The following is a 12,567-nucleotide window of genomic DNA, read 5'->3' on the forward strand; positions in this document are numbered from 1 at the left end:
ACAAGAAAGGTAAATAAATACAATACATAAATAAACAAGCTGAATTGATTGACGTGACCATCTGAGGGAGACTGTCCAAAGGGGGGGGGGTGGGGGGGCACTCATTAGGGCCGGTTCAGAGCCGCTATAGCTCTTGGGATAAAACTGTTCCTGAGTCTGGAGGTTCGGGCGTAGAAGGCCTTGTAAAGTCTGCTGCAGGGAAGTAGTTGAAACAGACCGTGGCAGGGGTGTGATGAGTCCTTATGGATGCTGAGGGCCTTCCTGAGGCACCGCGTGTGGTAGATGCCCTCCAAGGCTGGTAGCTCTGTCCCGATGATCCGCTGCGCTGTGTTGACGACGCGCTGAAGAGCTCTCCTCTCCACCTCTGTGCAGCTGAGATACCACACAGAGATGCCATACGTTAGTATGCTCTCTGTGGTGCAGCTGTAGAACGTTGTCAGCAGCTGTTGGGGCAGACCAGTCTTTTTTAATGTCCTCAGGAAGAACAGTCGTTGCTGTGCCTTCTTGACCAGCGCGGTGTGTTTGTGGACCATATGAGGTCTTCTGAAATGTGAGTGCCCAGAAACTTAAAGCTGGACACTCTCTCCACACTTTCCCCGTAAATGGAGATTGGGGCGTATTCTCCAGAATGGGACCTCCTGAAGTCAATAATCAGCTCCTTGGTCTTGGAGGTGTTTAGTGCCAAGTTGTTATTGGCGCACCAGTCCGCCAGGTTCTGCACCTCCGTTCAGTAGTTTGTTTCAACACCGTTGGTGATCAGCCCAATCACTGTTGTGTCGTCTTCAAACTTCACGATGGTGTTGGTGTCGAATGCAGGGACACAGTCGTGAGTGAAGAGGGAGTAGAGCATGGGGCTTAGTACACAATCCTGTGGTATGCCGGTACTCAGGGTGATGGTCGCTCCGTGAGAAAGTTCAGGATCCAAGCGCATATCGGTGAGCTGAGGCCTAGCTGGTGGAATTTGGTCGTGAGCTTGGTGGGGATGACCGTATTGAATGCAGAGCTATAGTCAATGAAGAGCATCCTCACATACATGCCCTGTCTGTCCAGGTGAGCCAGGACAGTGTGAACGGCCAGAGAGATGGCATCCTCTGTCGATCTATTTGCCATGTATGCAAATTAATGGGAGTCCAGTGAGGCAGGGATGCTGGATTTAAAATGGGAGAGGATCAGCCTTTCGAAGCACTTCATAGGGATTGGGAGGGAGGGAGAGAGCAGGAGAGTGGAGGGGGAGGGAGAGGGGAAAAGAGAGGGGTGAGCGAGAGAGAGGGGGGGAGATGGGGAAGGAGAGAGATGGAAAGAGAGGGGGAAGAGAGAGGGGGAGACGAGGGAGATAAGAGAGAGGGGAGAGAGGTTGAGAAAGGGGAGAGAGGGGAGAGAGTGAGGAGAGAGGGGATGGGAGAGAGATGGGGAAAGACAGAGAGGGGGGAAAGAGAGAGGGAAAAGAGAGAGAGGGGAGAGAAAGGTGGGAGGGGGATAGAGCGGCCAGACAGAGAGTGAGAGAGAGAGAGTGGGGGAGGGGGGAGGAGAGTGAGGGGGAGAGAGAGAGAGGGGTAGAGAGAGAGGGAGGGGTGAGGGGGATGGGGAGAGCGAGTGAGAGAGGGGGTGAGAAATGGGTAGAGTGAGAGGGGGAGAGAGAGAGGGATAGAGAGAAGAAAGAGGGAGAGAGAGAGGGGTGAGTGAAGGGGGGAAAGAGGGGGAGAGAGGGGCGAAGAGGGAGACAGAGAGGGGACAGAGAGAGGCGGAGAGAGAGAGGGGGAGAGAGAATGGGAGAGAGAGGGGAGAGAGACTGGGGAGAGAGGGGGAGAGAGAGTGGGATAGAGAGGGGGACACTCACCAATACGCCCCAAACCCCGGAGGGCATCACGATCTCCCACCCCCCTCTCGCCACTTCACCCCCAATTTAAAAAAAACACCCCCCTACAATCCAAAACATCTCCAAACACCCACTACCACCCCAGCCTTAACCCCATACCCATAAGGGCCACAGGCCCCACACAGATTAGAAATATGTTTGCAGAGCACATGCACAGCAAAAAGTCTTGCAGAACATGATACCATAGGACATTAATTGACCAGCAGAGATGCTGAAAACATTAGCAGCAATTTGAACAAAAAGCCAGGAGCACATGTACTAAAGAACAAAGGAAGCGAATCGACCGGTTTAAACGAGAGCAGCCCTGAACAAAGTGACCGGTCCTAAGACCTAACACAGGGGAGGGCGACACCCAAAAAGGGAGGGACATTCGCCTACCCTTTATAACCCTTTACCGGCTAGATAGAAACATATCTATTTTCCTGACGAAGCTAAAGCAAAAGCGAAACTGGCAGGTCGTTGCCCAGTCGAGAATACTCCAGCACGCGGTCTCCACAAGCTGGAAAAAACAAAAGACTGAATTAGGACCACGACAAACAAGGAGAGGTGAACTCCCTTGGCACCACCGGCTTAGCAGGCAGATCCAGCAGACAGACCGTTCGCAAGGCGAAGACATAAAGATATAAAGACCAAAGACCATAGCTGGTGGCGGCGCGACTCGTTGCAGCGGCTCCTACAGCCTGTCTGTCTTTTTTTTATTTTTGTCTAGTTAAATGTAGTTAAATGTAGTGTTTGTGTTTTTTTAAGCTTGGTTTTAAATGTGTATATGTGGGGGGCGGGGGGGGAAGGGGGAAACCGTTTTAAATCTCTTCCCTGTTCGGGAGACCCGACCTTTTCCCTGTTGGGTCTCCGCTGTCGTTGGGGCCTAGCACCGTGGAGCGGCCTCCAGTCTGAACGACCCGGGGGCTCGGGAGAATGCGGATCTGCGGACTACTCACCATCGTGGGGCTGGCCGGCCTCGGTGCGTGGGGAGCGGTGGTGACTCGCTGCTGCGACTCGACTCCTGGGGCTCGGAGGCTCCAGCAGCGCAGCCGCAGTTCCGGTGGACTGGGACATCGGGAGCTCGCGGGTCCGGGGGGAGAGACCGCTTCCCGGAGCTCCCGCAACGCGACTTCTCCAGCCCGTGTCGCGGGGTTGGAACGACCCGGACCGGGACCGTACATCGCCCGGCACGGCTTCATGGCCGTGGGACTCACCATCGCACGCTGGGGCTCCGACCTTGTACTTTCAGACCGGGAGCGGGGCCGTAAATCGCCCCGCGCGGCCTAAAATGGCCGTGGGACTTAGCATCACCCGCCTGGAGCTTGGACATCGGGAGAGAAATTGAGAGCAGGGGAGAGAAAAGACTTTGCCTTCCAACACAGTGGGTTCACTGTGATGGATGTTTGTGTGAACTTAATTGTGTGTATGTCTGTAGGACATTGTTTTTGTTTGTATGGCTGTGGAAACAAAATTTCGTTTGAGTCTCACTGGGGCTCAAATGACAATAAATTTGTATCGTATTGTATTGTATTGTATTGCAAAGACTTGACTAAACACAGGACAAACAAGGAAAGGAGTGCAGAGAAAGTTCAGCACGCGGTCTCCGCAGGCCAAAATATACAAAAGACTTGGTTAAGACCGCCACAGGCAAGGTGAGGGTGGACCTCGGTACACCACTGCCTGCAAACTACCATCGGACAACGGAAAAAATTCAGCAGCTAGCAGTCTCTGCGAGCCGGAAAATAAAATGGACTCGGTGAGCACCCTGATGTGAACCGGACTATGCTAGTGATAATTTATGTTTATTGTTTAAATCAGTAGCATTGCATGGTACTGAACAAGATAATGGATGTTTAGATATAATTGATGTTCATAGGTCTGTACAGAAATAATTGATGTTTATAGTTTAAATACAGAAATAAGACATTGTACTGACTGAGCTAGATATGAACAATGACATGCAGAGGGGAGGGAGAGGAAGGAGAGTGCTTAACATCAATAACAATGAGAAACGCGACCAGCACAGGAATGAACCGAGGGATTCTTTTTTGAAAATATTTTTTATTGGAGATAGGTACATAACCAAAATACATCATTACATGTCAATTATTATTACATTGTCTCCAATACTTTTTACCTTTTTTTTTTTTAAACTAGATAGAACTAAAGAGATAGATAAAGTAAAGAAAGAGAAGAAAGAGAAGAAAAACAAAAAACAAAAACAACAAACAAAAAAAAAAAAAAAAAAAAGGTAGTTAAAGAAGAATGGAAAAATTTGTTAAAATAAAAAAGACTTCATTCGAGATATATTCGTACATTTCAGAGTATAATATTTCATCCATTCTTTAGCCCGCGTGTTAGTCAGGTTCCTGTGCTGAACCATTCTGACCCTTTAAGTAATCAATAAAAGGAGACCATGTTCCAACGAATGATTCCTGTTTATCCAACAGGGAAAATCTGATTCTTTCCACGTTTAAGGTCTCCGTCATTTCTATAATCCACATTTTGATTGTGGGGGCCGTAGGGCCTTTCCAAAATTTTAGAATTAATTTTTTTCCTGTTATTAAACTATAATCAATAAAGTTTCTTTGTGTTGTTCTAAGTGTTTGATTTAATTCTAATATTCCGAGTATTATTAATTTTGGATCTGGGTCCAATTGTATGCTGGTTACTTTAGATATTATACTAAAAATATTTACCCAGAATTTTTTTATTTTTATACAGTTTGCAAACATATGAGATAATGTAGCTTCTAAATGTTGACATTTATCACATATAGGTGAGATATGTTGAAAATTTTATGTAGTTTTGTTTTTGAATAATGTAACCTATGTATTACTTTAAATTGTATTAGAGAATGTCTGGCGTTTAATGAACACTGATGTATGTGTTGCAAACTTTCTTCCCAAGTATCTTTCGTTATTACTTGATTTAATTCTTTTTCCCATGTTTGTCTGTGTAAGTCCGTCGAGGGAATGTCACTGTCTAATAAAATATTGTATATATAAGATATTAATTTTTCTGTATTAGGATGTTTGTTCCAACATTCATCAAGAATTTCTGAATTTCTAATTCGAAAATTTTGGGAGTTCGATTTTACATAATCTCTAAGTTGAAGATATCTGAAATAATCATTTCCTCGAAGTCCATAAGTCTGTTGCAATTCCTGAAATGTCAGAAAAGTACCTTCCTTGTAAAGTTGTCCCATATTTTTAATTCCATAATTCTTCCATTGTGTAAAACCCCCGTCCAACCATGAAGGCTTAAACAAAGGATTATTCACAATTGGAAGAAAAAGTGATAAATTATCTAATTTTAATGTCTTTTTTAATTGTTTCCAGATTCGTATAGCACTAAATATTATAGGGTTTTCCCTATAAATTTTTTTGTTTAATTTAGACGTAGCAAATAATATCGAACCGATATCAAAAGGTAAACAATCTTCCTTTTCCATTTTTAACCAGTCTGGTTGATGATCTATTTCTTCCAACCAGAAATTCATATTTTTAATGTTAACTGCCCAGAAATAAAACAAAAAATTGGGTAAAACCAAGCCTCCATTTATTTTTGATTTACACAAGTGTCTTTTGTTTATCCTATGATTCTTATAATCCCAGATAAAATCATTAACAATAGAGTCCAATTTTTTAAAAAAGTTTTTTGCCAGATATATCGGAATTGTCTGAAAAAGATATAGTATTTGCGGTAAAAAATCATTTTTATGGCATTGATTTTGCCTACCATTGAGATAGGAAGTGTTTTCCAGTATTGAATATTCTTATGTAATTTGTTCAGTAATGGGGGGAAATTTGCTTTAAATAATGATGTATATATCTTAGTTACATAAATACCTAGATATTTAAATTTTTCATTTACTATTTTAAATGGAAATTGTTGTATTGTCTGTTTGTTATGTTCCCTTATTGGCATAATTTCACTTTTATTCCAATTTATTCTGTATCCTGAAAGTGAACCAAATTGGGTTATTAGCTTTAATAAGTTTGGAATACTAATTTCTGGTTTTGTAATGTAAATTAATACATCATCTGCGTATAGAGAAATTTTATTCACTGTGTCCTTTGTGTTATACCCATGTATTTCCGGATGCCCCCTAATTCTTTCTGCCAGTGGCTCAATAGCAAGCGCAAATAATAATGGAGATAATGGGCATCCTTGTCTACAACCTCTAGATAGGCTAAATTTAGGTGACAACCTTTGGTTTGTAAGTATTCTAGCCGTGGGATTTGTATATAACAGTTTTATCCATGTACAGAATTTCTCCCCTAGCTGCATATTTTCCATCACCGAAAATAAATAAGGCCATTCGACCTGATCAAATGCTTTTTCAGCGTCAAGTGAAATTATTGCTAGATCTTCATTAATAATTCTCTTAGAATATATAATATTAAATAATCTTCTTAGATTGTAATATGAGTACCGTTTCTGAATAAAGCCTGTTTGGTCAGGGTGTATTAATTTATTCATCACTGTACCTAATCTATGCGCTAGTATTTTAGTTAAAATTTTCTGATCTGTATTTAAAAGTGCAATTACTCTGTATGATCCCGGGTCTTCCAGATCTTTATCAGCTTTAGGAATAAGTGTTATTATTGATTCATTTAAAGTGTCTGGAAGTTTCTGTTGAGTATAGATATACTCATACAGTCTTTGTAAACGTGGGCTAAGCAAATCATAAAATTTTTTATAAAATTCGGAACCTAAACCATCTGGTCCTACTGCTTTACCATTTTTTTAAAGAGCCAATAGACTCCTCAATATCCTTTATCGTAATCTCCCTTTCTAATAATTCTCTATCGTTTGAATCTAAACCTTTTAAATTACATTTTATTAAAAAATCTGCTATTCCTTCTGATTGTGCTACGGTTTTAGTTGAATAAAGGTTATGATAGTATTGGAGAAATCTATCATTTATATCCTTGGGCATTTTTAATAATTCTCCTGTCTCTGTTCTAATTTTATGAATTGTTTTTTCCCCTTCCATTTTTCGTAACTGACGTGCTAATAATTTTTGTGGTTTGTCTCCAAATTCAAAATGTAGTTGTTTGGTTTTTTGATAAAGTTTTATTACTTGTTCTGAATACATTTTATTAATTTATATTTCAATACAGCAATTTTATTATGTTTTAAAGTAGATGGCATTCTCGCATTTTCTATATCTAGTTGCTTGATTTCAATTTCCAATGTTTGTTGCTTAATCCTGTTCTCTTTATTATAAAATGCTTGAGCAGAAATTAATGTACCTCGAACATACGCTTTAAACGTTTCCCACATAAGAGAAGTAGGTGTTTCAGGGTTGTCATTTACCTCAAAAAATATTTGAATCTGTTTAATAATATATTCCTGGCATGATCTTTCGTTCAAAATTTGTGGGTTAAATCTCCAATATGCTTGTTTCTCGGACATTCCATTTAATTTAATCATGAATGTTACAGGTGCGTGATCTGAGATTATAATGTTATGGTATTTTGAATTATAAATAAATGGGATAAACGTAGAGTCAACTAAAAAATAATCTATTCTTGAGTATGTTTTGTGTACTGGTGAGTAAAATGAATATTCCCGTCCCGTTGGGTTTTCTATTCTCCAGATATCCTTAATATTAGTGGTATTAATAAATGAATTTAGAAATACACTTGATTGAGATTTTACTTTTTTTTGCCTTGATGATCTGTCTAAGTATGGATCTAGTGTACAATTGAAGTCTCCTCCAATTATTAATTTATATTGTGTAAATTCAGGAATTTTATTAAATGTTTTATTTAAAACTTGGGGTTATCAAAATTAGGCCCATAAACATTAAGAAGAATCACTTTTTCTCCATTTAACTCTCCAACTAATATAATATATCTACCATCAATATCCACTATTGTTGAAGAGTTCTTAAAAGGTATTCCTTTACGAATTAGTATTGCAACTCCTCTGGACTTATGGGAAAAGGAGGAATGATATGATTCAGCGATCCACTTAGCTTTAAGTCTATGTTGGGATTCCTTTTTAAGGTGTGTTTCTTGTAGAAATATTATATCTGTTTTGATTAAATTTAGATGTGCCAAAACTTTACCTCTCTTAATTGGTTCATTAATTCCCTTGACATTCCAACTACAAAATGTTATTCCCTGACCCCCTCTTATCATATTAACATCTTGCATATTGTTTCTAAGGTGGTCTATAACCGAGCAGAAGGTACAACACATAGAACCTGACCCTGCTCCCGAACCTCAAATAGATGAATTTAAAATCATATACATCGCTCTTCCGAACACATCTCCTTGTATTAGTCTTATTTTTCCATTCAAACATTAAATTATAAAAATATTTAAAGTGAAAAAAGTGATAGAGTTGGTTAGTATAGGGTGAAAGAAAAAGAACTACATCTACAATTAGTGTAGTTAGTGATAGCCACACTAACGTGGCTAGAATTCTAAAGACTTCCGTAGCCTTTGTAAAAAAAAAAATTTCCAGCTCCGTGCCCGAAGAAAAAAAAGATTATTTCTAACATTCAAATAACTTCTTTGGGAGTAACAAACTTATTTACATATCCATACGTACACACACACAATATGCACACATATATATATATACATACATATACATATATATACATATATACCCATATGCATACATACACAAACACGTGACCCTGCAGAAAAGTTCAAAAACAGCAAAAATTCCCAACGTTATTATTCTCACATATCATATTAATTTTTTCGCTAAATCTATAAATTTAATTTTAAATCGAAAAATAAAGAGAAAAACCGTTAAACTTTTTTAATGACGTAATCTAATTTACCTCTTGCATATCTTCCTATATAATATAAGTATGTAATTCATTTCTACGTTAATCAAAGACTATAATTATTAATCATTGTTATCAATCATATACAGTATTAAATTTTTATGAGAAATGTTAATGTTAATAATTTTAGTGGTAATATAGATATTTAATAAGTATTAGTTGTTACATATATAGTTAGGCATGAATATAAAGATAATAATATTGATTAATAAACAAAAATACAAAGATCACGGTTTTATCCAATGTCCTCCGTCCATTTCGGTTTCCGAATGTCCTTAAAGCTCTTAAAAGAACTTTAAAGGTCCTTTTAGATCTGGCTTGACTCCTAAGGGGTAATGTAAATTCTTCCGTCTATGGTCGTGTTATTGACTTTTTTGGCATATTCCAGTGCTTTTTCATGGTCTGTAAAAAAGTGCTCCTTGGACTTGTAGAAGACTCTTAGTCTTGCGGGGTAAAACAAACTGTATTTCAGATCAGGTACCTCCTTCAGTATTCTCTTTGTCTCAGTGAACAGCGCTCTTTTCTTGAAGACTTCTGCCGGATAATCTCGATAAATACTGAATCTCGCACCTTCAAAAAGGAGCTGTCCACCTCGAACAATTTTCTTCATTAAATCATCAAATTCATGATCCAATTGTACCTTTACGATAATTTGTCTTGGACGGCCATCATCTTGTATACGACGTCCCTGCGCTCTATGAGCTCGACCGAGTGAAGGTTTGTGATCCAATTTTAAGGCTTTTTGTAGTAGGTCTGCCACAAAATCCCGCGTACCCATTTCCTTCTCACTTCCTTCTTTCACCCCTACAATTCTTAGATTCTTACGTCTTTGACGCCCCTCCAAATCAATACACTTATCATTTAATTTGATCACCATATCGGAGAGGCGTTGATTTTCAATAAGGAGTCGACTTACTGTTTCCACACTTGTCGTCACCGAATTCTCAAGTTCGGTTATCACTGTTCTATGCTGATCAAGTATGTGATAAATGGGGTCCACCTTCGTTTCCACCGAAACAAGCCTGGTTTCCAGCACTTCCATCTGATCCTTGATCTCTTCCTCCCTCGTCTTCTTCCAGATTTCCAGCATTTGTTTAACGGTAGAAAGCATTTCTGCTTTAAAATCTACCTTAAAAGAGTCAAGTTCCTCTTTAAACTTCTCTCCAAACTTCTCTCCAAAGGTTTTCATTTCTGCAGAGAGAAAAATTTTAAGTTCCTCCATTTCAGACTTTTTCGGTTTCGCTTTCTTCGAAGGGTCTTCCTGGGCCGTTGTTGTAACTGAGGTCGAGGCCTCTGTAAGGCCTTCCTCTTCCTTCTGCGGTCTCCCTTTACCGACTTTTTTTGTCCCACGGGGGGGGGTATGTTGTACCGACGACATATCTTAAAGTCGCGCGCCTGATGACGTCACGCAGGCAGCCGTTCAGATCGCGATCGCTGCAGGTAAGACCCGATTTTCTCCCGTTTTAAATTTCTTCGGCACGGAGCTAGTTGGCGCTGGACTCAAGTCTCCATAGCGCCACCGGAAGTCGAACCGAGGGATTCTATTGCGGTCGTAGTTAGTTATTTATAAAATGGCCAAAACAGTGCACCATCTGAGGGTAGTGCAAGAGAATGGCCAACCTCCCAAGGGTATCATGAGGCAGGCAAGGATATTAACACACTTTATAAAACCAGCAAATCCTACCCAGGAAACATTACAAATATCGAACATTACCAAAATAGCCTAGAATATCAGGATGATGAATACCGCGAGGGCCAACCTACGGATCGAGCACAGGAAGCGGTCGCCAAGACCCTAATCTGGAACAAGAAAATTTTGGGATATAAATTTAAAATCAGAATGGAGGACCTTACACATCGAGTTTTGAATCTAACCTCAGAGACGGGGCCTGAACAGTGCAGCAGCTTGCGGGAGCTCCAGACTCGCAGGCCAGCGGCTGCAACGTCTTATGTAGCGGTACATATCCCGCAAGATTTGTTTACTATTTCACAGGAAAACCAGATCGAGCGGCCCCGCACCGCTTCGGCAACCACTAGTCCCGACCCCGTCCAGAGCGCGCCCCACTCTGTTCCCCGCGGCCGCGCCGCCCACGGCTCCGCTCCCGCCATCCCCGACATAACTCCCCCCCCACCCACCACCCACCAGATCGTGGTGTTGCGACCGAAGCTCCCATTCCCTTAGCACGTCCGCCCTCGTCTACCGGAGCCTCGCCTCACGCCAAGGCGCCCACGGCCCTCTCCACCAGAGACCACGGGCCGAGCGCAGACCCTCCCGGGGGGAGACCGTACCGACCACGGAGACCGCCGGAAGGGATGTCATCACCGCGGTGCCAAAGGCAAACAAGTCCGGTACTGCTACCCGTTATCTCTCACCAACCCTTTCCACTCTAAAACAAGGGGTCCGAGCCCACGCTGGACCTGCACGCAGCTACAGAGGGCCCCGACTGCAGACACAGTCAACAACGTACAGGACGACTTTCAGCAGCACACATAGAGGGGTTCAGGTAAGAGACTGGCAGAATTAATGAGACAGCCCAATACAGGTCAGAAAAATGTTACATGGAAGCTACAACCCAGGAAGCCTGTTTTAATAATTGGAGATTCCAACATTTCCAGGATCCCAAAATTTCCCAACAACAACATAAATTGGACAGCTATCCAGGAGCCAAATTTATATAAGGTACTTCCATGCTTGGCAAATTGGGCCAATGCCCAGAAACTCAAAACGTTATTCTCTCGTTTGGCATTAATAATAAAACACAAATACCACAGACTGCCATCAAACGACTCCAAATAATAATCAAGATGGCCAATCGTAAATTCCCTAATGCCAGCATATGGATCCCTATGATCAACATCAGCCAGTCTCTCCCAGCACCAGAGCAGGACACACTCAGACAGCTCAATGACTACATACAGACCAAGAAATATATTCCCACTATTCCCACCGGCCCGTTTAAAGTAGTCACAGACCACATCCACTGGACAGAACCCACAGCCCGAGCCATGATCAAAGAGTGGTTGAAGTATTTAAACTGAGAGGGACACCATGCCAAGAGAGGCCGGGCCTACAATTAGGGAAAACAATCATCAACCTTTCTCAAACATTCTCCCTTATTAATATCCAAGAGAGGGTACTGAACAGAGGCCTCACCTTCGTCCCTACTCCCAAATCCCACAACGAACAAGTGCAGGGGGACCTACATAGATTTTATCGATTCATTAAGTTAATGCACCACTTCAGTGGCGCACAGCCTACCGAAATTATACCCTTTAGGCCACACACAGGATGGACAAACACAAACCTAGGGTGGATCCTGACTGACTCCCACAAATCTATGGAAGAGCAAGTGTAAGGCAAATAGATTTGGACATGGGTGATGAAACCGTTGGCCAGATACCAAGTGACAGTACATAGAGAAAATGAATCTCCAGGGGGATATCACTAAGCACCAGAGGGCATGTTGTCCCACTGTCCGACAAATCACAACCTAACCAGTACAGTGAAACGGGACTCATAACCCGGGCAAATCTAATCTGCAGGAGGACCATGCCACAAACAAGATTTAAACGTAGTCAGGAGAGGGAACCCCAATCCGGGGGGGGGATATAACATAACAGTACCAGCCTAGATAGGGAGGATGAAAATAATCACAGGCTTCGATTTAGGCAATACCTCAACCCAAAACAAACTTTAGGATTGGATAACATGGAGTGCGTTTTTGGTCACATCTTCAAGAAGCTCAATCAGGTTCGTGAGACACGATCTCCCACGTACAAATCTGCGCTGAGTATCCCTAATCAGCCCTTGTCCATTTCAGTACAAGTTTATCTGATGTCACCTTACTGTCGTACAACTGTGCTCTTTTGTGCAACACTCTCAACGACTTTT

The 12,567-nt window shown here is 41.7% G+C and overlaps 1 long non-coding RNA gene across 1 annotated transcript in view; it reads right to left on the minus strand.

Moving 5' to 3' along the window:
- The window catches only part of LOC116969458, a 338,751-nt gene extending 326,576 nt beyond the window's left edge, over window positions 1-12,175 (minus strand). The window contains exons 1-2 of the long non-coding RNA XR_004410763.1: window positions 11,830-12,175; window positions 10,390-10,470 (exon numbers count right to left, since the gene is read on the minus strand). This is a non-coding gene — a long non-coding RNA (uncharacterized LOC116969458). The remainder of the gene's footprint in view (window positions 1-10,389; window positions 10,471-11,829) is intronic.
- Between the last annotated feature and the right edge of the window lie 392 nt (window positions 12,176-12,567).

The sequence above is a fragment of the Amblyraja radiata genome, unplaced genomic scaffold (assembly GCF_010909765.2).
Source record: "Amblyraja radiata isolate CabotCenter1 unplaced genomic scaffold, sAmbRad1.1.pri S45, whole genome shotgun sequence".
In the NCBI taxonomy this organism is placed as follows: domain Eukaryota; kingdom Metazoa; phylum Chordata; class Chondrichthyes; order Rajiformes; family Rajidae; genus Amblyraja; species Amblyraja radiata.